Source organism: Protopterus annectens, chromosome 5.part0 (assembly GCF_019279795.1).
Source record: "Protopterus annectens isolate FY-2018-M chromosome 5.part0, PAN1.0, whole genome shotgun sequence".
NCBI lineage: Eukaryota > Metazoa > Chordata > Ceratodontiformes > Protopteridae > Protopterus > Protopterus annectens.
Window position 1 is genome coordinate 633,461,507 of NC_056735.1, and position 25,518 is coordinate 633,487,024.

The following is a 25,518-nucleotide window of genomic DNA, read 5'->3' on the forward strand; positions in this document are numbered from 1 at the left end:
CACTGACCCTGCAAATAATGTACCACATATTCCTTTAGGGATGATATTATTGATGGCAGTCAAAGGACTATTCAGCAGTTTGTTTTACAACTAAATGAGAGAGGCTCTAGAGCAGTTGGTACTTCTAATGTGCCTGGGACTGGTAATTCAGCTACTCTTGAAGCAGCTGTTCAGGGTCCGGCTATGGTTACTGTTTGGGAGTGCTTTATGGGGGAATGAGAACATCGTGTTGTGAACCCTTTTCAAACTTTGGGCACCTCTACTGTGACTGCTTTATCGGCAGAGGCTGTAAATCTGAGGGAGAAGCTGGAGAATCTGTTGCAGAAGGAGGCTAGTACACATATTAATATTCTTTGCCTTCAGCGGTATGTACAGCTGAACATTACCCCGAGAGGTCTGCAAGCATGCAAAGCACCTACAACCCACTTTGAGGAGGGGAATGCTGAGGATATGGCCTTTCAAAAAAGATAAGTACAGGCAGCTCACCAGTGCTCCACTGAATGGATACGCATCCTAACTGAGAGGGATGAGTTAAAGAAGCGAATGCTTAAAGACGAAATCAAAATGGTGAGTGTTGAACTTGATAAACTTTTAACATCTGTTAAACTGACTAGTATGCTGGAAGAAATTAATGGCAGACTTGTGGACTTTGAAGAATTAGCAGTAGAGCGTAAAAGCCATAAAATTAACAGAGGCATTAAGGATTACAGTCTTGATAAAGCGTTTTTTTTTTTTTGGAAAAGAAAAAAATAACTGATCTTTTTCATCTAGAACAGAAGTAATAATGGCAGTAATGATGTCCGCTGGGGCAAAAATGTTTCTGCTTCTTCCTCAGTTTCTTTTGTTGCTTCTGAAGAGGGAGATTTGAGTGCTGCAGCTGAGGGGAGTGTGGAACAGTTTCTAGCTTTGCCTAAAGCACAAAATCCGAAAGACATGCAGAGCTGTTTTCGGAGTTCCAGTTCTGTTAGAACAGACTTTAACAACAGAAAACTGGCAGTGAATGGGGCCAGCAAAAGAACTATAACAAGAAGGGACAGTACAACAAGAAAAAACGTTGGTACTAATGTAGTTTGTGATAATTTACATGTTCAATTTGTCCAAACATGACATTTCTGATGTGGTTATGTCTGTATTATGTCTTGGTCTCAAACTTATACCATCTGCCTTACCGAGATTGCATGTACTTAAAAGTGAGATCTTTTCTTTTAGTAGAAAACTGCATTTAATGTACTACTTTAAACAAGCGGGAGGGGTTGTGTTTAATAACTGTTATGAACGTAGTGATGAGGATTCTTTTTATTCATGCCTGTCATCTCATGAAGATTTGTTTGAGAATAATGTTAATGCCTATTGCCAACTGAATACGGATGCTGTCTCTGTTAAAAGATTTTTTATTCCACCTTTTCTAAATAATACCTTGCAAGGATTTTTTGTTACTCTTAATTTTGAGGTTGAGAAAATGTACTGGTCCTGTACAGAGAATAAGTCTAACATATGTTTTAATTTAACTAAGCAGCAATAGCAGCCCTATTGGAATTTAGTAATGATAGAAGATGGGTGGTTAAACCATCTGACAAGGGCAACCAGATAGTAATCATGCACTTCACACAATACTTAGAGATGTGTTATAAACACTTAAATAATGTGGACATTTATAGGAAATGTAATGTTTCTGATTACTTTGAAGCTATTAAGCAGTACCAACTTTTGTTATAGACAAAGGCCTAAGGCTGGGGTATTTCACCTTTAAGGATGTGGAAAGGAAGTCTGGAGTGGAAAACTGCTCTATGGCAGTTTTTTACTGCTTACCTAAAACACACAAAGGTTTAACTAACCTTAGTGGCCGACCTATAGTGTCTGCACAGAGGTATTTGTTAAAGAATATAAGTGTGTTACATGAATATCTTAAGAAATATGTTATGAGTACAGCCTCCTATATCAGGGACAGCCAGGACTTTTTGAACAAAATAAATGGTAAAGTTTGGAATATGGACATGTTTTGGCTCTGTTTGGATGTCAAAAGTCTATATATTAATATTAAGCATGAAATAGAGATTTAGGCCTTGTTCCATTCTTTGCGGGACTCTCCTATGTCTTATTTTCTGATAGATTTAGTTACGTTCTGTTTAAAAAATATTTTTTTATGTTCAATGGAGACATTTTCCAGCAGTTGCAGGGCACTGCCATGGAGGCGGTTTTCACCCCCATGTATGCCAATTTAGTCATGGCTAAACTTGAAGATGACTTTATTTATAGACATGTTTTTTTTAGATCAAAAGTTATTTTATATTTTAGATTTATTGATGATCTTATTTTTTTATGTCAAGGAAGCCAGACAGAGGCCCTTGGGTTTGTTAATGATTTACAAACTAATACTATGGGCTTAAGCTTTGATGGTATACAGCTTGGCCCACAAGTGAATTTTTTGGATATAAGCCTAAATGGATTTACTACTAGTCTCCATAGGAAATTGATCATAGAAATGGATTTTTATATGGGAACAGTTGTCACCCCAAACATTTGGTCAAGGTACTGCCCTACAATGAATTCTTACAAATTCATAGACTATGTAGCCTTGATATGAGCTTTGATTTAGAGATAGCTGAAGCAGAAAAAATGTTTAGTAGAAGAGACTATGATGTCCAGCTGGTCAGAGAAGCTAAACAAAAAATTATGGACATGAGGTATTCTGTTAACTCTCAGGGAGATTCTCATTATGTCCATGCTAGTGGAAATATAATGTTTGTATTGGTGGAAATAAATCTACCAATACAGCTGTAAACAATGGAGAGCAGAAGAAAGTTTTCTTAGTGACAACTTATAATGTTATAACTGAGGAAATAGTTAAAAAAACACGCATATTGTAGCCTATGCTCCTAAAGGATACATTTTGAACTCTATACTACCTGATTTTGTGAATATTGCATATAAAAGAGCTAGGAATGTGTCTGACATTTTGGTACATAACCAATTTTGTTTACCAGATGTTAATGTCAGTCAGAGCTTAGTTATAAATAAAGGCACTGTTCCATGTGATGGTTGTTCCATCTATCAATATGTAGTAAGCTCTTTTCCCTATATTAATGGTATCAAGTTTACAGCTACCATTAATATAGTTTACATGAATCTTCCATGGCCACCCCTAGGGTTCTGATTTACCACAAAGAAAAATTAATGGGTAGGGTCTAAGTGCCTGTACAATGTATTAGTACTTTTTTTAATCAGAAACATGCCTAAGTCATACAATATTTTAAGTACATGTTTGTCACTCAGAAGCATGTCTAAGTCATTTAATTTCATGAAGCAGTACTAGGTTAAGTACTCATGTATGCTTTTGATTACCTATAAAAAGTTTTAAGAAACAAGTGCACTTCTTGTAGGTGCTACTTTTAAAAGACTGGAATACTGTTGCCTGAAGCTTTCCCTACAGATCAACCACATAGTGAGTCAGATATGCACACAACTGGATAATTTACTTTAATTAGCAAGCATCGTTCAATATTCAGAGTTCTCAATTTCAGTAAATACAATATCATAATCACTTAATCTTCATTTATACACCATTAAATATTTGACAGCATTGAATGCAAGCATCTTTTCATTTTAATCCTTCTGCAAAATGGATTCATCTTTTATCAGTCCTGATTTATACTAATGTCCTATAGCCAGGCCCATCATGAAACCTTACTTTCATCTACTAGCTCCTTTAGTCATCTAATAATTTTTATTAACCACCAGTTATCTCAACCAGCTATCAAACTGGATATCTACCAAAGGCTGCATGTGTGAGGAGTATATAACTGTAGTTAGTGGGAGTGTATGACATGTTACTCACTGACATCATTCAAATGAGAGCCTTCTTTTGTTAAACCACTAGCCACTATCATTCCATTTGGAACATCCCCCTACTGGTGAGGAGGTATCCCGCCATAAACCTTCCTAAATTTTCAGCAGTGATAAGTTATTCCTCAGATTATTCATGATTATCTTTTATCAAGTGGATAGACATTCATAATCAGTAGTGTCCATAGTAAAAGCCTTCTCTACACTGCAAAGTTTACCCTCTAGCTTAGGAGGTATTGGGCCCCCTGTGGTAGTATAACCAACACCCAGCATCTGAACATAACTCTTTTATTTTCCATCAGGTTGCAATCCAAAGTTTACACAAACTACAAATTGTACCCTGTTTCCTCTTTTTCATCAGCCATCTTCCACAGGCACCTCCTTCCAGACTTTGCCTAACTTCTACCTATGCTAGCTTGCACTACCTCACTTTTTCCTTTTTTATTAACATAAAGGTCACTGGACTGGGCTCAGGATCTTAAAGCAATTCACCTTTTCCTGATCGTATACCTACATTAAACTGGAACTATACTCTCTTCCATTTTATTCAACTACATCCACATCTAAAGGTCTTGAACTTAGAATTGTTTATGTAAATTTAAAAAAAACATACAACTCAGCGTCTGTCTGGCACACTTAATCTGGTCTGCACCAGGCTGGGTTCTTGTCTTCCACATCATGATGCTACAAAACCATAAAGTTTAGTGCCTCACGTTTTTTATTTTCAAAATATTTCGTAGTTTTCTCTATACCTTTGTGAGTGAGAGCACTTTTTTCATACTAACCTGGGTATAGTATCCAACTAAGCAATGATGAAGCCAGGAAGTTTACATTTCAGGTAACTAATATTCCTCCTTATCAATAAATGCAAACTCTTCTTTGTTATATAATCTAAGCCATTATCCCCACAAGTGCAATAATAGGACAACCAGTTTTCCTAATAATTTGGCCATCTGACTACTCTCTTTTGGTAGTTATGACTATATCATTTCTCAGATTCCTCTCTAAATTAATCTCATTTGGCCTTATAATCCCAGCTGCTGTACATCTGCTTTTAAGTTGGCTTTCTCCAACCAGTAAATGAAGGAGTTACCAATATGCCACACTTGCTTATAATCTGTAAAAGGAGAAGGAGACTCACAGGTAGTTATCAGGTATACAAGTTAGGAGGAAAAATACATCCAAACCGCTAGCAGAGACAATAGCTCAAATGGCAATTTTAAATCTTCTTTATTCCAAATGACTAAACAGGAAAACAGGAATTTAAAACAAGCGCTTTTGCCCGGATCCTTCTGAGCTTTCTCAAGTCAAACAATAAAAAATACAGAGCAAGTGTTTAAATACAATTGCTAATTAATTCACGTGTCAATCAATGCACCATATTTCTTACAAAAATATGTGTTTGTTAAAAAAAACATTTGCAAACAGTGTTAAAATCATGTTAATGCTGGGAGAAGTCAATATGATTAAAACTAGAATAATATGTACTTATTTTATAGTTTACCATGCACAAACTCCATTGGTTGTTCGTTTATTCATATTTGCTTCCTACCTAAAATGCAAAATGCGTCATGCCTACTCATGTTGTTACTTGTGAACCAAATATAAAATATAAAATGATTGAATTAATTAAAATTAAAATTGGAACCATAGCAATTTTAAATTGTTATGTGATTTGACATGTAAACATATTATTACTTCTGATTTAATTCTTGGTGTTTGTATCCTACCTGTAATGCAAGATGAATCTTGCTGGTGCAAATACTTCATGTAAAGATCATAAATGAATTAAAATCAATAAAAATCAACCCCCCTCCCTACAAAAGTCTAATTTAAAAAATGTTGGAAATGAGCTGCAAGCTGTAACAAATACTATTAGAGTCTGGCCCTTCTAAGCCTTAGAACGGAACCAATACTCAAAGTGCCATTTAAGCCTGGTGCTTTAGCTGCATCAAGTTTGAGCTGCCATATCAACTCCCTATATTCTAACGTGGACTCCCAATCTCCCCCTCTAATGTTTGGAGTCACCTGTTCAAGAATCAAAAATCCTAACTTGTAATTGGGACAGTCAAGGGAATGCTTATAGAAGGCATTACTTTCTTTCTTTTTTTCTATTTCATATAGATGCTCATATAGTCTTCTTCGAAATTCACTTTCTGTTTTCCCTATGTAAAAACTGCCACAGGTAACACAAACCCCTATATAGATCACACCCCTAGTGCCACATGAAAAAAAGCCATGTGGTCGAATATTTATTTGACGAGCTTTGAGCAGAAATGCACTTGACCACGACAACACTAATCACGAGACACAACTCTCCTAAACAGTGTGCCACTCAACCAAAGCCCCTAAGGCAAAACAGCATGCCCGACACTCAATAGTGAGGCATACTGATGTCCCACTCACTAGGTTGAATAAGGAGAAAGTAACAGCTGCCTGTCAGGTGCCAGGATCTGCCACATAATGCACACACTCAAGTTCCTCAACAACAGGTACAAATATGACTCTGTCATTGTACATGTGGGTGTGAGTGTGAATGATCTGAGATGTACCTCCCTGGCTTACACGAAAAGAGACATGGAGGAGCTCTCAGATTATGTAGCCCAGGTGGTTTGACCTTCGCCCTGAGCAGCATCCTACCATCACCCAGAATGATACCACAGTACAAGCAGAAAATGATTGATTTCAACGACTGGCTAAGTTTTTGTTGTCTTTCTAAGGGGATCCAGTATCTGTCTGCCTGGGATAACATGACTGACTTACCTCGATGCTTTGCCAGAGATGGCCTGCATCTCTCACACCTGGGCTTCCAGATACTGGCCAAGGCTTTTGCTACCCCTATGGTGCCTTTTTTAGGCAGTGGTCCAAAGACCAAATTACCAGCATAACAGCTACAAACAAATGCAATCTGAGAGTCATGCTGCTCAATGTTAGAAGTCTAAATCTCAAAATGCACTTGCTCAAAGCACTCCTTAAAATGGAGAACATTGACATTTGTGCCATAACAGAGACCTGGTTCAAGGCAACAGAAAGCACCCCTGCACTACCAGGCTATAAATCATTCCACACCTTTCGGCCCCAGAACTTGGACTGAAGCTCTAAAGGCAATGGTGTTTCCATATTCATAAAGGATGCACACACCTCCAGACTGGTAGCCCAACATAATGCATCTGAGATACTTCAGATGCAGCTAACATTGGGTAAGACAACAATTCAGGTCGTAGCCTGCAATAGGTCCCCAACCATGCCCCAAGACTCACACTCCATGTTCCTAAGCACCCTGTAGAATATTAGGGTCCAACCTAACACTCTCATACTGGGCGACTTCAACTACCACTCCATTAACTGGGAAAACTACTCATGTACCAATACACTTGCCCAACGTTTCCTGGAATCCATTAATTCCAATGCTCTGGACCAGCTTGTTCTTACCCCACTAGAGGTAGCAACATCCTTGACCTGGTCATTAAAAACATGGGTGACTGTTGCTCTACACCAATAGTCAACTCCTCCCTGATTAGATCTGACCACAAAATAATCAGCTTTGAAACCCACATCCCCCCCCCCCCGCAAAGGTAACCAACATGAAAAATTTCTTCAAAGCTAACTTTGGGCTCCTAAAAACTGAGGTGTCTAACTTCATGACATCCATGCAAATGGAGAATAGTTGCATGACCCCCGAATCATACACTAATGCATTGTATGAAAATATACACAAATGCATGGACTTTGCCATACCCAATAGAACCAAGATGCTCTCCTCCAAAAAAAGGAAGCCAATCTGGTGGTCCTCTGCCATAAACAAACTCTACATTCACAGAACTAACAAACCACAAATAAATACACAGAACAAGACCTGAGGTAAACCAAGAAGTAAACCCAACGAGCTACACCAAAAGTTGTAAAATGTAATGAATGAAGTACTTTTCATCTGCACTGTGTGCAGTCTTCTTCAGATACAACATTAAAATCTTTTACCACACTTATAAAGGTGGATTCAGGTATATTCAATTACCCAATTAAGCAAAACAATCAATTAAGCAGTCAAGTATCCTAGGATACAACAATCATTTAAGATGCAACAACTCCACCTTCTTAAAAAAGTGAGGGTAAAATTTAACCTCCCACTTACAAGCGTAAATAATAACAACTTATGACAAGGAATGCATCCATGTCTGGATTGTCAGAGACAATCGTAAGTTCAAAACATCCAAAATTGTGGCAATGGTTGCCAAGGCAATTCTTAGGGACTTCTCTATGCCAGCCTTATCTCCCAATATTCAAAAAACACCAAGAGCAAAAGAAAACTGAAAAACACAATTTCACCAGCACTAAACATAAACATGGTGATTCCCCTAGTAGTTTGAAATTTTGTGTGCTTGGTAGGCCTTTTTTGTCTAGAGGGGGTGATTTTGTGGCTAAACTGCTAGAGTTAGAAACTAGGATGATTTTAAAGTTTAAGACTTTAAGGCCCTTTGGTTTGAATCAGGAATTGCGTATTTAATATTTTATCATTCAACATTTCATATTTTGTATTTATGTTTGTATTCATTATTGTATTTATTAGTGCATTTATTTATTATGTTCAATACTTTTTTGTTATTGTTATTTAGTTAGCTATATTAATGTTGTTACTTTAAATGTTTAATATATAATTAATTAGTTGATTGAATTATTGACAGCTGTATGATGTGATGGATGTATATATATCTGTTTGAAATTAGAATGTACTCTGATCCATGAAGGCGAATTGCCGAGGTACCAGATCACTGGTTTTTGAATAAAGATATGCTGGTGGAGTGCTGGTGAAATTGTTTTTTTCAGTTATCTCGCAATATGACTTGACAGTAGAGACAAGCTGTGTTTCATGTCAAAGATGTGTGATCCTGGACAGGTTATTGATTTCAGGCTGCCACTTAATGACCAGACTTTAGTTGTCTTCAACTCCCTTTCCTTTCGAGCTTCAGAGTATCACCCTTATCAAGTACCTCACCTGCTCTCCCTACTGTAGTACATACGCTTAACTCCTCAAAGATTGACTACTGCAATGCCCTATATCAGGGGCTGCTTACAATGAACTTGACTTTCAGATCTCTGCTGCTTGGTTACTCACTAAGTACCAGCATATTACGCTGGTTTGGCGCAGCCTTCTCTGCTGCTTATTAAGCAGTGTATAATTTACAAGATTCTTTTATTAGTCTACTTAGTTGTGCATGGCTTGGTTCTACCCCTATTTGTTGGAGCTTTTGTCCTGGTATAGGCTGACGAGATCTCTATGCTCTGCATGTCATATGTTGCTAGCAGTTTCCTCATTTCACCATGAGCACTTAAGGATCTGATCGTTTAGTTGTCAAGACCCTTATTTGTGCTACCTTTTTGTATGATGGATTTCTCAACTCTTGCCTCTTTCAACTATGAGCAAAGAACATACATTTTTGAGTTGTCATTTAATTAACTGACCTATTCTACTATGTGTATTCAACTTGGAATATTGAGGGCTCTATAAACAACCTTTGACTAAGTCCATTACTGGCCACTAATTGTGGCTCTATTTTACTTTATCAAATTTTACATTTCTCATTTGATAGTTTTATAATCTTATATTTCATGTTATTCTTCTCTTATTATTTATCTTGTTTCAATTCTCATTTTATTTGTATTATTTAGTTACTTCATTTATACAGGGCTTGGGCACTTAAATAATGCTGAAGATAAAGTTTATCAACACTATTCCAGACTGATTACTTTCCTCTTTTTTTACAGTATTTCTTATAATTATATTTTATATACTTACATATTTAGTACCAACTAACCTTCCTTCACCAGCCTCCAGGTATTCTATCTTTACATGTATTTTTTTCCTAAAGTCATTTTTTTTCCTAAGGGGCTAACTTAAGCATTCTGCACTTTAAAACAGGCAATTCACCATGTAACAGTGGGTCTCTGATACCAAACCATGGACAGTATCTGTTTAACTGATCCACACCACTCAGAAAAGAGCATGGCATCCAGTACCTTTGCCAAATCTGTACTCCACCCCCCCTTTTAGAGATTCATAGGTGGTTACTAGGCTACTGGTTCAAGAGCCATTTAAAGTCTAGCCAAGATTATCCAACATTTACTAAAATATTGCTGATGTCTTAATACACCATGGAATTTTCTGGTTATGATATAGGTTTATACACATCAAGGGTTCACAAGTTGCCCCTGTCTTCTAGGGAATAAGTTATGTTTGAATAGGTTAGGCATGAGCTTTGTTTCACATGGATGGGACACCTGTTTCAGAGAAGGGGTAATCTTTTGGCAACCTCCTTCCCAAAAATGGCAGAACACATAATGTGCTGCTTACTGTCCTCACTTTCCAATCTACCAGCTCTGTTTGGCATCTGTGTTGCCAGCAATAATGACTTGTTTTAATTTCCCATGTCTTGTTATTTATATTATATATTTTTAAATCAGCTTAGTGCTTCTTTATGTTACATTTCTTAGGATCACAATTTGCCCTTTCTCTCAATGGGCACACCCTGGCATTTCTGGTAGCTTCTACCTATTGCAGATATAAATGAGGTCTACATTAATATCAGCTGACATCCAACCAAGATGATAGCCAAACCATTGAACCAAGCGAGATCACTCTTTGCTCACAAGATAGCCAATACATTGTTGTGCAAGTTGCTGTCTGAGTGGTATTCTGTAAACAGAACAGTTCAAAATTAAGTCACAACAAATATTTTACAGATCAGTAGCAAACTATCTGTGTTACAAAGCCCCAGTTACTCTTAAATGATATTAAATATTACCAAATGATCAGAAATGAAGCAATCACAAATAATACATGGCAGGGGGAAGAGGATGCTAACTATGCCCCCCCCCCAGATTTTTAGCAATAATAAGTACAACTCCAGCTTATCATTTTAATTTTCCTTAAAAATAAGAAAGCCATCATAACCAATGACAAAGCTGGAGGAGAGAGGAAATGCAAGTGGCAAATGGACCCCCCTTTTCTAGAAGCAACCACATAAGAAACAAAATTCCCCAGAATGGCATTTTTCCAAGAAAGACTGTTATTACATGTATGAAAAACATTTTCTTATGGAAATTGTGTAATGCAGGCTTCGTGTAATTACCAAATCTTTACATTATCAGCACAATACAATGAATTCAGTGTAAATAATAAAACCATAATCCAAGCCACTTCCTTCCACATTTATGCTTTACATTTGTACACCAGCAGGTCCTAACTTCTTAATAATTGCTCATCATAGTTTTCAACTTCTGTACACAAGACCTTAACTATTATGCCAACCTTCACCCTGGGGACAAAGCCAAAAATAATGCAGAGGAGGCAAATGCCCAAAATCAAAGATCAATTTTTAAATATTGCTCTAATTCCCTTTAAAAAATAGAACAGTAGATTCCCAATCAGCTTACATTTATTGAAGAAGTGGCATGAATGACAGTCATTTTCCTTGATTTACCACAAAATCATAAACTTCATGAGTTACAGTGAAAAATAAGTGGCAATAGTGGGTTTTATGCAAAATCAAGGGTAACTGAGAGGTATGTTACTCTCTGCTTTAATTAAAACAACAACAAAAATACTTATAAAACTGTTAACACAATACTCAGATATAAACTCATACCTTTCATATGTATTTCTATATTTCTGACTAATAGCAGTCTAACTTGTAGCTTATATAATGTTTGTGCACTTAATGGAATCATTTCATTACCTTATTAACTGCAGCCCTAGGCTCTCATTAGGCACTACCAATTGCCTACTACAAGTATTTTTTCTTTTTTTCCCTTTAAAAATGCAACAAGCTAACAACCTTTAAATTGCTGAAAATATCAATTTCTCACTAGACCTCAAACTAGCATGTCTGCCATTGCACAATCCTCACTGCTTACAGGTAAAGTGAATAGGTCCAGAGCTGAATATTGTTTGCAACCATGGTCAGTGGTAGCAGTTTACTTGACCATTACATCACTGGACAACATATCATGTATCTGCCAGGCAGTGGAAATTGATCAATACTCAGGGAACCTGCATAATGTTCTACACTGAAATTTTTGGAGAAGTTTTTCAAAGTTCAGTCACATTTGGACTCCCACCCTATGCTCACTAGAATAGTTTTGAGTGAATCTGTACCACTCTGAAGAATAAACCAGTAACAAATCTGATGGCAGTTGTGATTACCCAGCTTGACAAAGGCACTTATGGCAGGCACTTTGTGTGCTGCCCAGCTTTGTAAAACTTTGATGTCGGTAGTCTAAGTGACCTCTACTCCCTTGCATAGGTCTTATTTGTTAACCTTTTATTAAAATGTGAGCTCATGACTTTATGTAAATGTAAGAGAATGACATAAATGAGAAACTCAGGCAACATATCACAAAATAAAAGGAGAAGTGAGAAAGGTCCTTTATAGGTACAGGCACACATGTAGCTAGGGTAGGGTGAAAGAAAAGGGGTGGCTGTCCTTGGTGCAAGCTGTTAGGCATTATGATCCGACTGGCAATGCATAAATGGACTACAGGCAATGCATTGCCAGAATTCAGTGAAAATCATAATTCAGCACTCTGTTCATTCATTTTAACATTTCTAGTTACGCATCTGTTTGAATGAATGAATGAATGAATGCTGTAATGTTGTTGTGAGCAATCTCAGAGTGAAGCAGTAATGAAAAAGAATAGAAGAAAGTAAAGAAGAGTTTTTTTGATTTTATTCTTCAATGTTGATTTCACGGGCAGCCTGGGAAGATTGCCAGGGTGCCCATTTTAGCCAGCTACTGCTCTGGCGTAGGAAGATAGAAGGCTTGCAGTATTGAGGAGGTCCTTATGGAATGTACTAGGTGAAGCACATGGAATACATTTGACCTCCTCTGAAGGTATTATGCTTAATACAAAGAATGAATCCAGAGAAGCACAGTTTCTGTGATCTCCTGTGAATACTGGAGTCCTGCTTACTTGAATTTGCTCTGTTTTCCTAAGTAGGGAAGATCACTCCAACTAGTAAATGAAATTAGAATGCCCCATCCTCAGTGAAATTGCTGTAGTTACTCAGCACTCCTTTTATGATGAAATACGTCCTCATGGCTATCACTGACCATCTATCAGTTTATGATTCCTGCTAAATTAGAATTAGTGGTGGTGGGGGACACTGAATTTGTGTGCCCACTCCATTTTCTGAGACGTTTGTTTGCTTTTATTTATTTATCTATTCATATATATTTTGATACATGGGAAAAACTGACTGAGCCAATGGTCCATTTTCAGTGGAGGCCTGGGTAGAAAAGTTCCACAACTGATTCAAAAACATTTAAAGAGTAGTTGAGTATTTATATACAAGGGGAGAAAAGCCCTGCAACAGATTAAATGGCTTACAATGAGATGGGGGAATGACTCCATAAAAACATTGAACAGTAGCTGATAAGTAAATATATGCAAGGAGAGGCAATCCCCATAACAGATAAAACACAAACAAATTGATATAAATTTATATAATATTACCAGGATAAATTACAATCAAGAATATAATATGTTTTGCAAGTAATAAGATACAATTCAGAAGTGGATAATGTATGTCAAGTAAACTAATACAAACTTATTCAAAATATCAACTATATTTCCAATAATATATGGAGGTCAGACATAAAAAGTATTCTGCTGCTGAAATGGATAGAGGAGTAGCACAAGATGAGCAAGAGGAAGAGTAATGAGCAGTAGGAAAAATTAAGGACATGGAGAGAAAGATGATTATTATTAGTAAGTTGAGACTGCTTTGGAAGGATACCAGAGAGGAAAATAAATAGTAGTAAGTGCTGGCTGAAGAGGTAGAAGAACATACATTAGTAGCATGGTATCATTCAAGTGAGAGCTTCTTTTGATGTTAGGCCATTACTACCTGCTAAGATATGGAATTGTTAGTGAATTCAGTGTGTGAAAGGCATAGTTGTAGGGAGCAGGTGGTCAAGAGTTCTCGGCACCTGCAATGTATCCAGAACTGCTGGAAATCATTATGAAATCTTATTTTAATATTACCCATGCTTTGTGCATTTTTGAATATGCCATCCATTACTGACTCTGCTCAGTCAAGCCAAGACAATTTCCACCACATTTTGCATGAAGTGAGTCTTTCCTTGTATTTACCCTGACTAAGCTTTACCAATATCAAAGGATTAAAGTTAGCAAAGCCTTGATAAACTTCTGCAAGACTATCTGCACACAGCCTGCATGTATAAACTCTTGAGTAGTTGAAATAAACAAGGAAGTGGATTCACCACCAAGATCTTGGCTTACTCTTCAGTGAATTCCATTTTTCTTCAGGAAATGCTGCTGAGCTAAAGCTTCATATGTTCTCTAATGACAGAAACAAGCAATAGTCATACAGAACAGAGAGCTTCATATGTCCTCTAACAGTAAATAAAAGCAATAGCCATACAGAACAGAGAGCTTCATATGTCCTCTAACAGTAGATACAAGCAATAGTCATATAGGACAGAGATGCAGTAAGCTGTTTGAATACTTTCTGTCCCACTGATCCACTATCACCATAATCATAAATACTAGAAAATGGTATCTACCCCCAAATGACTGAGCACTTCATTCAAAATAACATTCTACCCCATTGCAATATAGGTTTATTGCTAGTCTTAGCAATAAAACCATATTCCTTCAGTACTGTGATTTATAAGAAATGGCTTAGACCAAAGCTTTATAGGGAGAGCTTTATTTCTTAACTTATCCAAGGCATTCAATATCAGAAGTTACCAAATAATTTCATGTTGCTTGACCAGTTATGGTATACATCAGAATTCCATCTCTTGTGCTCACATTTGCCTAGGTGAGCATTCCCACTCAGTAAAATGAAACAATATAGCTTTTCCTCCGACCATATTTGGGACCTTAAGGGATTAAAATGAGGTCATCTGTTTAGCATATTCATAAATAACATGCACACCATATAATAGCAACAGCATGATTCAATATGCAGATAAGGCTCCCCTCTGCTGCAGGTAAAAAAATAAAGCATGTCTCTAACCTTCTCCAACATAACTTTACTAAGGGATCACATGGGATTCACAATGGGATCACATGAGATTACCAATATTAACAGTTAAGTAAACAGGTGTAAGAATCAGCAATTGTGGTACAAAAAAGAGAAAAGAAGCATTAATCACTGAACTTGCTAGACATTGCTACACCCAGTGATTTTAGAATCTTAACATACTGAGACATGAGTCATAAAATTTTCACGCAGAAACTAGAGCAATGTGGAAGAAAGTGACACAGTTTCAATCGTAAAAGGAGTAAGACTAATAAAAAATCATTTTCAATCATATTTAGATATGCTATCAATACATGTAACCTGTAATAACAGCACAAAGACAGAGTTCTGGATACATTGCAGGTGCTGAGAAGAGCACTCTTGGCAAACATCAAAGACTAAAGTGATACTAGTTTCATAAACTTTAATCATACCCTGCCTCAGGGAGGGGCTATTACTGTCATGGTATTAGAAACCTAAAACATTTGGGGGGATCATAAAAAAAATAAAAAAGAATGGTTCCTGTTTTCTGGTGTTCACCTCAATGCCAAAAATAAAAACAAAAACATAGGCGTGTCAGTCATTGTATATTTCACTACTTCTGATAATGATCTATTCACACTTTAAATTACCTCCAAAGACAGCACTGGTTTTGTCTGCTAAATTGCTTAGTGACACAATTGCCTCCACTAAAATTCCATAACCATTTCAAGTCCATCATACTAAAGACCAGTCAACAAGAGTTAAAAGAGTTAAAATAATGCTACCATGCTAAATTAGATCTATTTTACTTGACTGACTTCTCCAAATGTCATACTTCACATGGTTGAAACCATGTGATTGACATTTTGAAAAGTCAAGCACCCAGGACATAGCACAAACACCATTTTTTTCAGGAAGGAAGCCCCCTTGCACCTCCACAAAAACCTGGTAATTATATGTACCAACTCTGAGATCACATTGCAGAGGGGAAAGGGCACATTCCCAGGTCCCCACTGTACCACGATCTCAGTGCAATTTGTTCAACTTTTTAAAATGTCAATCACATAGTCACACCCATGTGAATTTTAACTTTTTAAAAAGCCAAAATAAACCCACTAAACCATAAACAACTGACACTGCATGTATAATTACTACTATTGTGCACCTGCTTTCTAGCCTGTTCTACACCTTCTCTCTGTTTATAAATGTAAACTCTCTTTGGCTTCAGAACTGCAGCAGGGATACTACAAAGTAGCTGTATGTCATCTACGTCTGTTACTATCTATCCCCTAAACATATACAGTGGCTTGATTTTAACTAGTTTTATTTTTTCTGTTGATGTCAATTTCCCAATCTTCTCTAGCAGCCAAGTAAATGTCTATCAATTTAACACATTATGGGATGATTCCTTCTTACCTCTGCCTTATGATCTCTTAGTTAATATCTGACCCTAATACCTACATTTCCAGGTGGCACAATGATTCAGTGTTTGCATTCAGCTTTAAGCTATGGAACAATCTCTACTTTAAAGGTATATCATCTCTTTCAATATTGACCCAGACAGTGAGATACTTTAGTAACAACTGACTGTGTAACTGTGGCCTTACCTAAGATTCATTTTCAGCCTAAAATAAACCCCTTAATATGAATCCTTAAACATTTCTTCTATAATCATTTCAAACAAATACGTAAACATTTTTTCTGTAAACAAACTATACAAATAAATGAATGCAATCTTTTGTAACACCACATCTGTTGCTGGCCACATTTCACTATACATCTCTTTACTGCCAAAGGGTCTATTCCCCCTTTTTTTCACAGACTGCTCTCTTTCTTATTGCTAGATGGTACATGCTGTGTATCCATTTTTATAAAATGATTACACTGTGTGTTGCAGTAAACTTGCCTGAACTTTAAAAGCAAAGAAAGACTATCCACAAAGAGAAAATACAAGTCTCGGTATGAAAAAGCAGTTTACAATTTAGTAATTAAATAAAAATGCAATTATAGTAATGCACACTATTACAGTTCCTAGCTGTAGCCACTAAATGAAAGTTTTAAACAGATCAAGGAGGAAGCAGACTCTAGAGAATGCTTTTAACTGTAAACAGACAATTATAGTAATGCACACTATTACAGCTCCTAGCTGTAGAACACAGAAACCTCAAAAAATGAAAAATGCAGAGAAAAGCTTGGACAGAGCACTCACAAACAGAAAATACAACTCTCAGTATAAAACAAGCAGTTTACAGTTAAGTAATTCAGTAAACATGCAGTTAGAGTAATGAAATAGTATCTAGCAATGAAAAATACAGGTAAAACAGTATAAAACAGTACATAAATGCAGTGGAACAATAAAAAAGGCTTTATAACAGTGCAAAATGTAGTAGATCAACTGTATAGCACAATTATAAGCATTTCAGAAGTGCAGTTCAATGAAATAAGTGTAAGAAATAACTTATCCTGCTCTTCGAATCTTATGGAATTTCCACTTAGTTTCAGTAATGAAATACAATCCATAGCCTAAGCAATACAAACACAACCTTTAAAAGACACAGAGTTTATATACCAGTAAAGATGGAAGAGATAGAAGATCAAATTATTGCTCAGCCTCTGCTATTACCCAAATTACTCATTCTACAGAAGGTCAGAAGACCTTGTTATTCTCAATAATAATGAAGACAGACTATTAGAAGAAAATGGCTGCCAGAAACACAGGAAACTCAAACAAAACTAGCAGCCTAGACAACAGGCCTCTATCAAGATTATGCCACCTGAGCAGAACAGAGAAACCTCACTTTAAAAGCATAGATAAAACACCCACAAATAGAAAATACAAGTCTCGGTATGAAAAAAGCAGTTTACAATTTAGTAATTAAATAAAAATGCAATTATAGTAATGTGCACTATTATAGTTCATAGCTGTAGCCACTAAATGAAAGTTTTAAACAGATCAAGGAGGAAGCAGACTCTAGAGAATGCTTTTAACTGTAAACAGACAATTATAGTAATGCACACTATTACAGTTACAAGCTGTAGAACACATAAACATAAAAAAAAATCAAAAAATGCACAGAAAAGCTCAGATAGAGCACTCACAAAAAGAAAATACAACTCTCAGTATGAAAAAGCAGTTTACAGTTAAGTAATTAAGTAAACATGTAATTAGAGTAATGAAACAGTATCGAGCAATGAAAAATAAAGTTAAAACAGTATAAAACAGTACATAAATGCATTGAAACAATAAAAAAGCTTTATAACAGTGCAGAATGTAGTACATCAACTGTATAGCACAATTATAAGAGATTCAGAAATGCAGTTCAGTGAAATAAGTGTAAAAAATAACTTATCCTGCTCTTGGAATCTTGAGGAATTTCCACCCATTTCAGTAATGAAATTCAATCCACAGCTTGAGCAATACAAGCACAACCTTTTCAAGACACAGGGTTTATATACCAGTAAGGATGGAAGAGTTAGAAGATCAAATTATGACTCAGCCCCTTCTATTACCCAATCAGTCATACTACAGATGGTCAGGAGGCCTTGTTACTCTCAATAATATTGAGGACAGACTATCAGCAGAAAATGGCTAACAGAAACACAGGAAACTCAAACAAAACTACCAGCCTAGACAACGGGCCTTTATCAAGATTATACCTCCTGAGCAGAACACAGAAACCTTACTTTAAAAGCATAGAAAGAGCACACACAAAGAGAAAATACAAGTCTCTTTATGAAAAAACAGTTTACAATTTAGTAATTAAATAAAAATGCAATTATACTATTGCACACTATTACAGTTCCTAGCTGTAGCCACTAAATGAAAGTTTTAAACTGATCAAGGAGCAAGCATACTTTAGAGAATGCTTTTAACTGTAAACAGACAATTATAGTAATGCACACTACTACAGTTCCTAGCTGTAGAACACGGAAACCTCAAAAAATCAAATATGCACAGAGAAACTTGGATAGACCACTCACAAACAGAAAATACAACTCTCAGTATGAAAAAGCAGTTTACAGTTAAGTAATTCAGTAAACATGCAATTAGAGTCATGAAACTTTATCTAGCAATGACAAATCTAGTTAAAACAGTATAAAACAATATATAAATGCAGTGAAACAAAAAAGCTTTATAACAGTGCAAAATGTAGTATATTAACTGTATAGCACAATTATAAATGTTTCAGAAGTGCAGTTCAGTGAAATAAGTATAAGAAATAACTTATCCTGCTCTTGGAATCTTGAGGAATTTCCACCCATTTCAGTAATGAAATTCAATCCACAGCTTGAGCAATACAAGCACAACCTTTCCAAGACACAGGGTTTATATACCAGTAAGGATGGAAGAGTTAGAAGATCAGATTACTACTCAGCCCCTTCTATTATCCAATCACTCATACTACAGAAGGTCAGGAGGCCTTGTTACTCTCAATAATAATGAAGACAGACTATCAACAGAAAATGGCTGCCAGAAACACAGGAAACTCAAACAAAACTACCAGCTTAGACAACAGGCCTCTATCAAGATTATGCCATTCAAGCAGAACACAAAACTTCACTTTAAAAGCATATAAAGAACACCCACAAAGAGAAAATACAAATCTCTGTATGAAAAAGCTGTTTACAATTTAGTAATTAAATAAAAATGCAATTATAGTAATGTACACTATTACAGTTCCTAGCTGTAGCCACTAAATGAAAGTTTTAAACATATCAATGAGCAAGCAGACTCTAGAGAATGTTTTAACTGTAAACAGACAATTATAGTAATGCCCACTATTACAGTTCCTAGCTGTAGAACACATTAACCTCAAAAAATCAAAAATGCACAGAAAAGCTCAATTGAGCACTCACATACAGAAAATACAACTCTCAGTATGGATAAGCAGTTTACAGTTAAGTAATTCAGTAAACATGCAATCAGAGTAATGAAACCGTATATAGCAATGAAAAATCCAGTTAAAACAGTATAAAACAGTACATAAATGTAGTGAAACAATAAAAAAACTTTATAACAGTGCAAAATGTAGTAGATCAACTGTATAGCACAATTATAAGCATTTCAGAAGTGCAGTTCAGTGAAATAAGTGTAAGAAATAACTTATCCTGCTTTTGGAATCTTAAGGAATTTCCACTTAGTTTCAGTAATGAAATACAATCCATAGCATGAGTAATACAAGCACAACCTTTCCAAGACACAGGGTTTATATACCAGTAGGGATGGAAGAGTTAGAAGGTCAGATTACTACTCAACCCATGCTATTACCTACATCACTCATTCTACAGAAGGTCAGAAGGCCTTGTTATTCTCAATAATAATGAAGACAGACTATCAGGAGAAAATGGCTGCCAGAAACACAGGAAACTCAAACAAAACTAGCAGCCTAGACAACAGGCCTCTATCAAGATTATGCCACCTGAGCAGAACAGAGAAACCTCACTTTAAAAGCATAGATAGAACACCCACAAAGAGAAAATACAAGTCTCGGTATGAAAAACGCAGTTTACAATTTAGTAATTAAATAAAAATGCAATTATAGTAATGCGCACTGTTACAGTTCCTAGCTGTAGCCACTAAATGAAAGTTTTAAACAGATCAAGGAGGAAGCAGACTCTACAGAATGCTTTTAACTGTAAACAGACAATTATAGTAATGCACACTATTACAGTTCCTAGCTGTAGAACACATAAACCTCAGAATATCAAAAAATGCACAGAAAAGCTCAGATAGAGCACTCACAAACAGAAAATACAACTCTCCGTATGAAAAAGCAGTTTACAGTTAAGTAATTCAGTAAACATGCAATTAGAGTAATGAAACTTTATCTGGCAATGAAAAATCTAGTTAAAACAGTATAAAACAATATATAAATGCAGTGAAACAATAAAAAAGCTTTATAACAGTGCAAAATGTAGTAAATGAACTGTATAGCACGATTATAAGTGTTTCAGAAGTGCAGTTCAATGAAATAAGTATAAGAAATAACTTATGCTGCTCTTGGAATCTTCAGGAATTTCTACTTAGTTTCAGTAATTAAACACATTCCACAGCATGAGCAATACAAGCACAACCTTTCCAAGCCACAGGGTTTATATACCAGTAAGGATGGAAGAGTTAGAAGATCATATTACTACTCAGCCCCTTCTATTATCCAATCACTCGTACTATATAAGATCAGGAGGCCTTGTTACTCTCAATAATAATGAAGACATACTATCGACAGAAAATGGCTGCCAGAAACACAGGAAACTCAAACAAAACTACCAGCTTAGACAACAGGCCTCTATCAAGATTATGCCACTCAAGCAGAACACAAAAACTTCACTTTAAAAGCATATAAAGAACACCCACAAAGAGAAAATACAGGTCTCAGTATGAAAAAGCCATTTACAATTTACTAATTAAATAAAAATGCAATTATAGTAATGCACACTATTACAGTTCCTAGCTGTAGCCACTAAATGAAAGTTTTAAACAGATCAATGAGCAAGCAGACTGTAGAGAATGTTTTAACTGTAAACAGACAATTATCATAATGCCCTCTATTACAGTTCCTAGCTGTAGAACACAGAAATCTCAAAAAATCAAAAATGCACAGAAAAGCTCAATGGAGCACTCACAAACAGAAAATACAACTCTCAGTATGGAAAAGCAGTTTACAGTTAAGTAATTCAGTAAACATGCAATCAGAGTAATGAAACAGTATCTATCAATGAAAAGTATAGTTAAAACAGTATAAAACAGTACATAAATGTAGTGAAACAATAAAAAATGCTTTATAACAGTGCAAAATGTAGTAGATCAACTGTATAGCACAATTATAAGTGTTCTAGAAGTGCAGTTCAGTGAAATAAGTATGAGAAATAACTTATCCTGCTCTTGGAATCTAATGGAACGTCCAGTTAGTTTCAGTAATGAAATACAATCCGTAGCCTAAGCAATACAAACACAACCTTTTCAAGACACAGGCTTTATATACCAGTAAGGATGGAAGAGTTAGAAGATCAAATTACTGCTCAGTCCCTGCTATTACCCAATCACTCATACTACAGAAGGTCAGGAGGCCTTGTTACTCTCAATAATAATGAAGACAACTATCAGCAGAAAATGGCTAACAGAAATACAGGAAACTCAAACAAAACTACTAGCCTAGACAAAAGGCCTCTATCAAGATTATGCAACCTGAGCAGAACACAGAAACCTCACTTTAAAAGCATAGAAAGAATACCCACAAAGAGAAAATACAAGTTCCAGTATGAAGAAGCAGTTTGCAATTTAGTAATTAAATAATAATGAAATTATTGTAATGCACACTATTACAGTTCCTAGCTGTAGCCACTAAATGAAAGTTTTGAACAGATCAAGGATGAAGCAGACTCTAGAGAATGCTTTTAACTGTAAACAGACAATTATAGTAATGCACACTATTACAGTTCCTAGCTGTAGAACACAGAAACCTCAAAAAATCAAAAATGCAGAGAAAAGCTCGGATAGAGCACTCCCAAACAGAAAATACAACTCTCAGTATAAAACAAGCAGTTTACAATTAAGTAATTCAGTAAACATGCAATTAGAGTAATGAAACAGTACATAGCAATGAAATATACAGTTTAAACAGTATAAAACAGTACATAAATGCAGTGAAACAATAAAAATGTGTTAAAACAGTGCAAAATGTAGTAGATCAACTGTATAGCATAATTATAAGCATTTCAGAAGTGCAGTTCAGTGAAATAAGTGTAAGAAATAACTTATCCTGCTCTTGGAATCTTATGGAATTTCCACTTAGTTTCAGTAATGAAATACAATGCATAGCATGAGCAATGCAAGCACAACCTTTTCAACACACAGGGTTTATAAACCAGTAAAGATGGAAGAGTTAAAAGATCAAATTACTACTCAGCCCCTGCTATTACCCAATCACTCATATTACAGAAGGTCAGGAGGCCTTGCTACTCTCAATAATAATGAAGACAGACTATCAGCAGAAAATGGCTAACAGAAACACAGGAAACTCAAACAAAACTACCAGCCTAGACAAAAGTCCTCTATCAAGATTATGCCACATGAGCAAAATACAGAAACCTCACTTTAAAAGCATAGAAAGAACACCCACAAAGAGAAAATACAAGTTCCAGTATGAAGAAGCAGTTTGCAATTTAGTAATTAAATAAACATGCAATTATAGTAATGCACACTATTATATTTCCAAGCTGTAGCCACTAAATGAAAGTTTTAAACAGACCAAGGAGGAAGCAGTCTCTACAGAATGCTTTTAACTGTAAACAGACAATTAGTAATGCACACTATTACAGTTCCTAGAGTAGAACACATTAACCTCAAAAAATCAAAAATGCACAGAAAAGCTCAATGGAGCACTCACATACAGAAAATACAACTCTCAGTATGGATAAGCAGTTTACAGTTAAGTAATTCAGTAAACATGCAATCAGAGTAATGACACCGTATCGAGCAATGAAAAATAAAGTTAAAACAGTATAAAACAGTACATAAATACATTGAAACAATAAAAAAAACTTTATAACAGTGCAAAATATACTAAATCAACTGTATATCACAATTATAACCATTTCAGAAGTACAGTTCAGTGAAATAAGTGTAAGAAATAACTTATCCTGCTCTTGGAATCTTGAGGAATTTCCACCCATTTCAGTAATGAAATTCAATCCACAGCTTGAGCAATACAAGCACAACCTTTTCAAGACACAGGGTTTATATCCCAGTAAGGATGTAAGAGTTAGAAGATCAAATTACTACTCAGCCCCTTCTAGTACCCAAATCACTCATTCTGCAGAAGGTCAGAAGGCCTTGTTATTCTCAATAATATTAAGGACAGACTATCAGCAGAAAATGGCTGCCAGAAACACAGGAAACTCAAACAAAACTACCAGCCTAGACAACAGGCCTTTATCAAGATTATACCACCTGAGCAGAACACAGAAACCTTACTTTAAAAGCATAGAAAGAACACCCACAAAGAGAAAATACAAGTCTCTTTATGAAAAAACAGTTTACAATTTAGTAATTAAATAAAAATGCAATTATAGTATTGCACACTATTACAGTTCCTAGCTGTAGCCACTAAATAAAAGTTTTAAACATATCAATGAGCAAGCAGACTCTAGAGAATGTTTTAACTGTAAACAGACAATTATAGTAATGCCCACTATTACAGTTCCTTGCTGTAGAACACATTAACCTCAAAAAATCAAAAATGCACAGAAAAGCTCAATGGAGCACTCACATACAGAAAATAAAACTCTCAGTATGGATAAGCAGTTTACAGTTAAGTAATTCAGTAAACATGCAATCAGAGTAATGAAACCGTATATAGCAATGAGAAATCCTGTTAAAACAGTATAAAACAGTACATAAATGTAGTGAAACAATAAAAAAAGCTTTATAACAGTGCAACATGTAGTAGATCAACTGTATAGCACAATTATAAGCATTTCAGAAGTGCAGTTCAGTGAAATAAGTGTAAGAAATAACTTATCCTGCTTTTGGAATCTTAAGGAATTTCCACTTAGTTTCAGTAATGAAATACAATCCACAGCATGAGCAATACAAGCACAACCTTTCCAAGACACAGGGTTTATATACCAGTAAGGATGGAAGAGTTAGAAGATCAGATTACTACTCAACCCCTGCTATTACCCAAATCACTCATTCTACAGAAGGTCAGAAGGCCTTGTTATAATCAATAATAATGAAGACAGACTATCAGAAGAAAATGGCTGCCAGAAACACAGGAACCTCAAACAAAACTAGCAGCCTAGACAACAGGCCTCTATCAAGATTATGCCACCTGAGCAGAACAGAGAAACCTCACTTTAAAAGCATAGATAGAACACCCACAAAGAGAAAATACAAGTCTCGGTATGAAAAAAGCAGTTTACAATTTAGTAATTAAATAAAAATGCAATTATAGTAATGCACACTGTTACAGTTCCTAGCTGTAGCCACTAAATGAAAGTTTTAAACAGATCAAGGAGGAAGCAGACTCTAGAGAATGCTTTTAACTGTAAACAGACAATTATAGTAATGCATACCATTACAGTTCCTAGCTGTAGAACACATAAACCTCAGAAAATCAAAAAATGCACAGAAAAGCTCAGATAGAGCACTCACAAACAGAAAATACAACTCTCAGTATGAAAAACCAGTTTACAGTTAAGTAATTCAGTAAACATGCAATTAGAGTAATGAAACTTTATCTGGCAATGAAATATCTAGTTAAAACAGTATAAAACAATATATAAATGCAGTGAAACAATAAAAAAGCTTTATAACAGTGCAAAATGTAGTAAATGAACTGTATAGCATGATTATAAGTGTTTCAGAAGTGCAGTTCAATGAAATAAGTAGAAGAAATAACTTATGCTGCTCTTGGAATCTTCAGGAATTTCTACTTAGTTTCACTAATTAAACACATTCCACGGCATGAGCAATACAAGCACAACCTTACCAAGCCACAGGGTTTATATACCAGTAAGGATGGAAGAGTTAGAAGATCATATTACTACTCAGCCCCTTCTATTGTCCAATCACTCGTACTACAGAAGGTCAGGAGGCCTTGTTACTCTCAATAATAATGAAGACAGACTATCAACAGAAAATG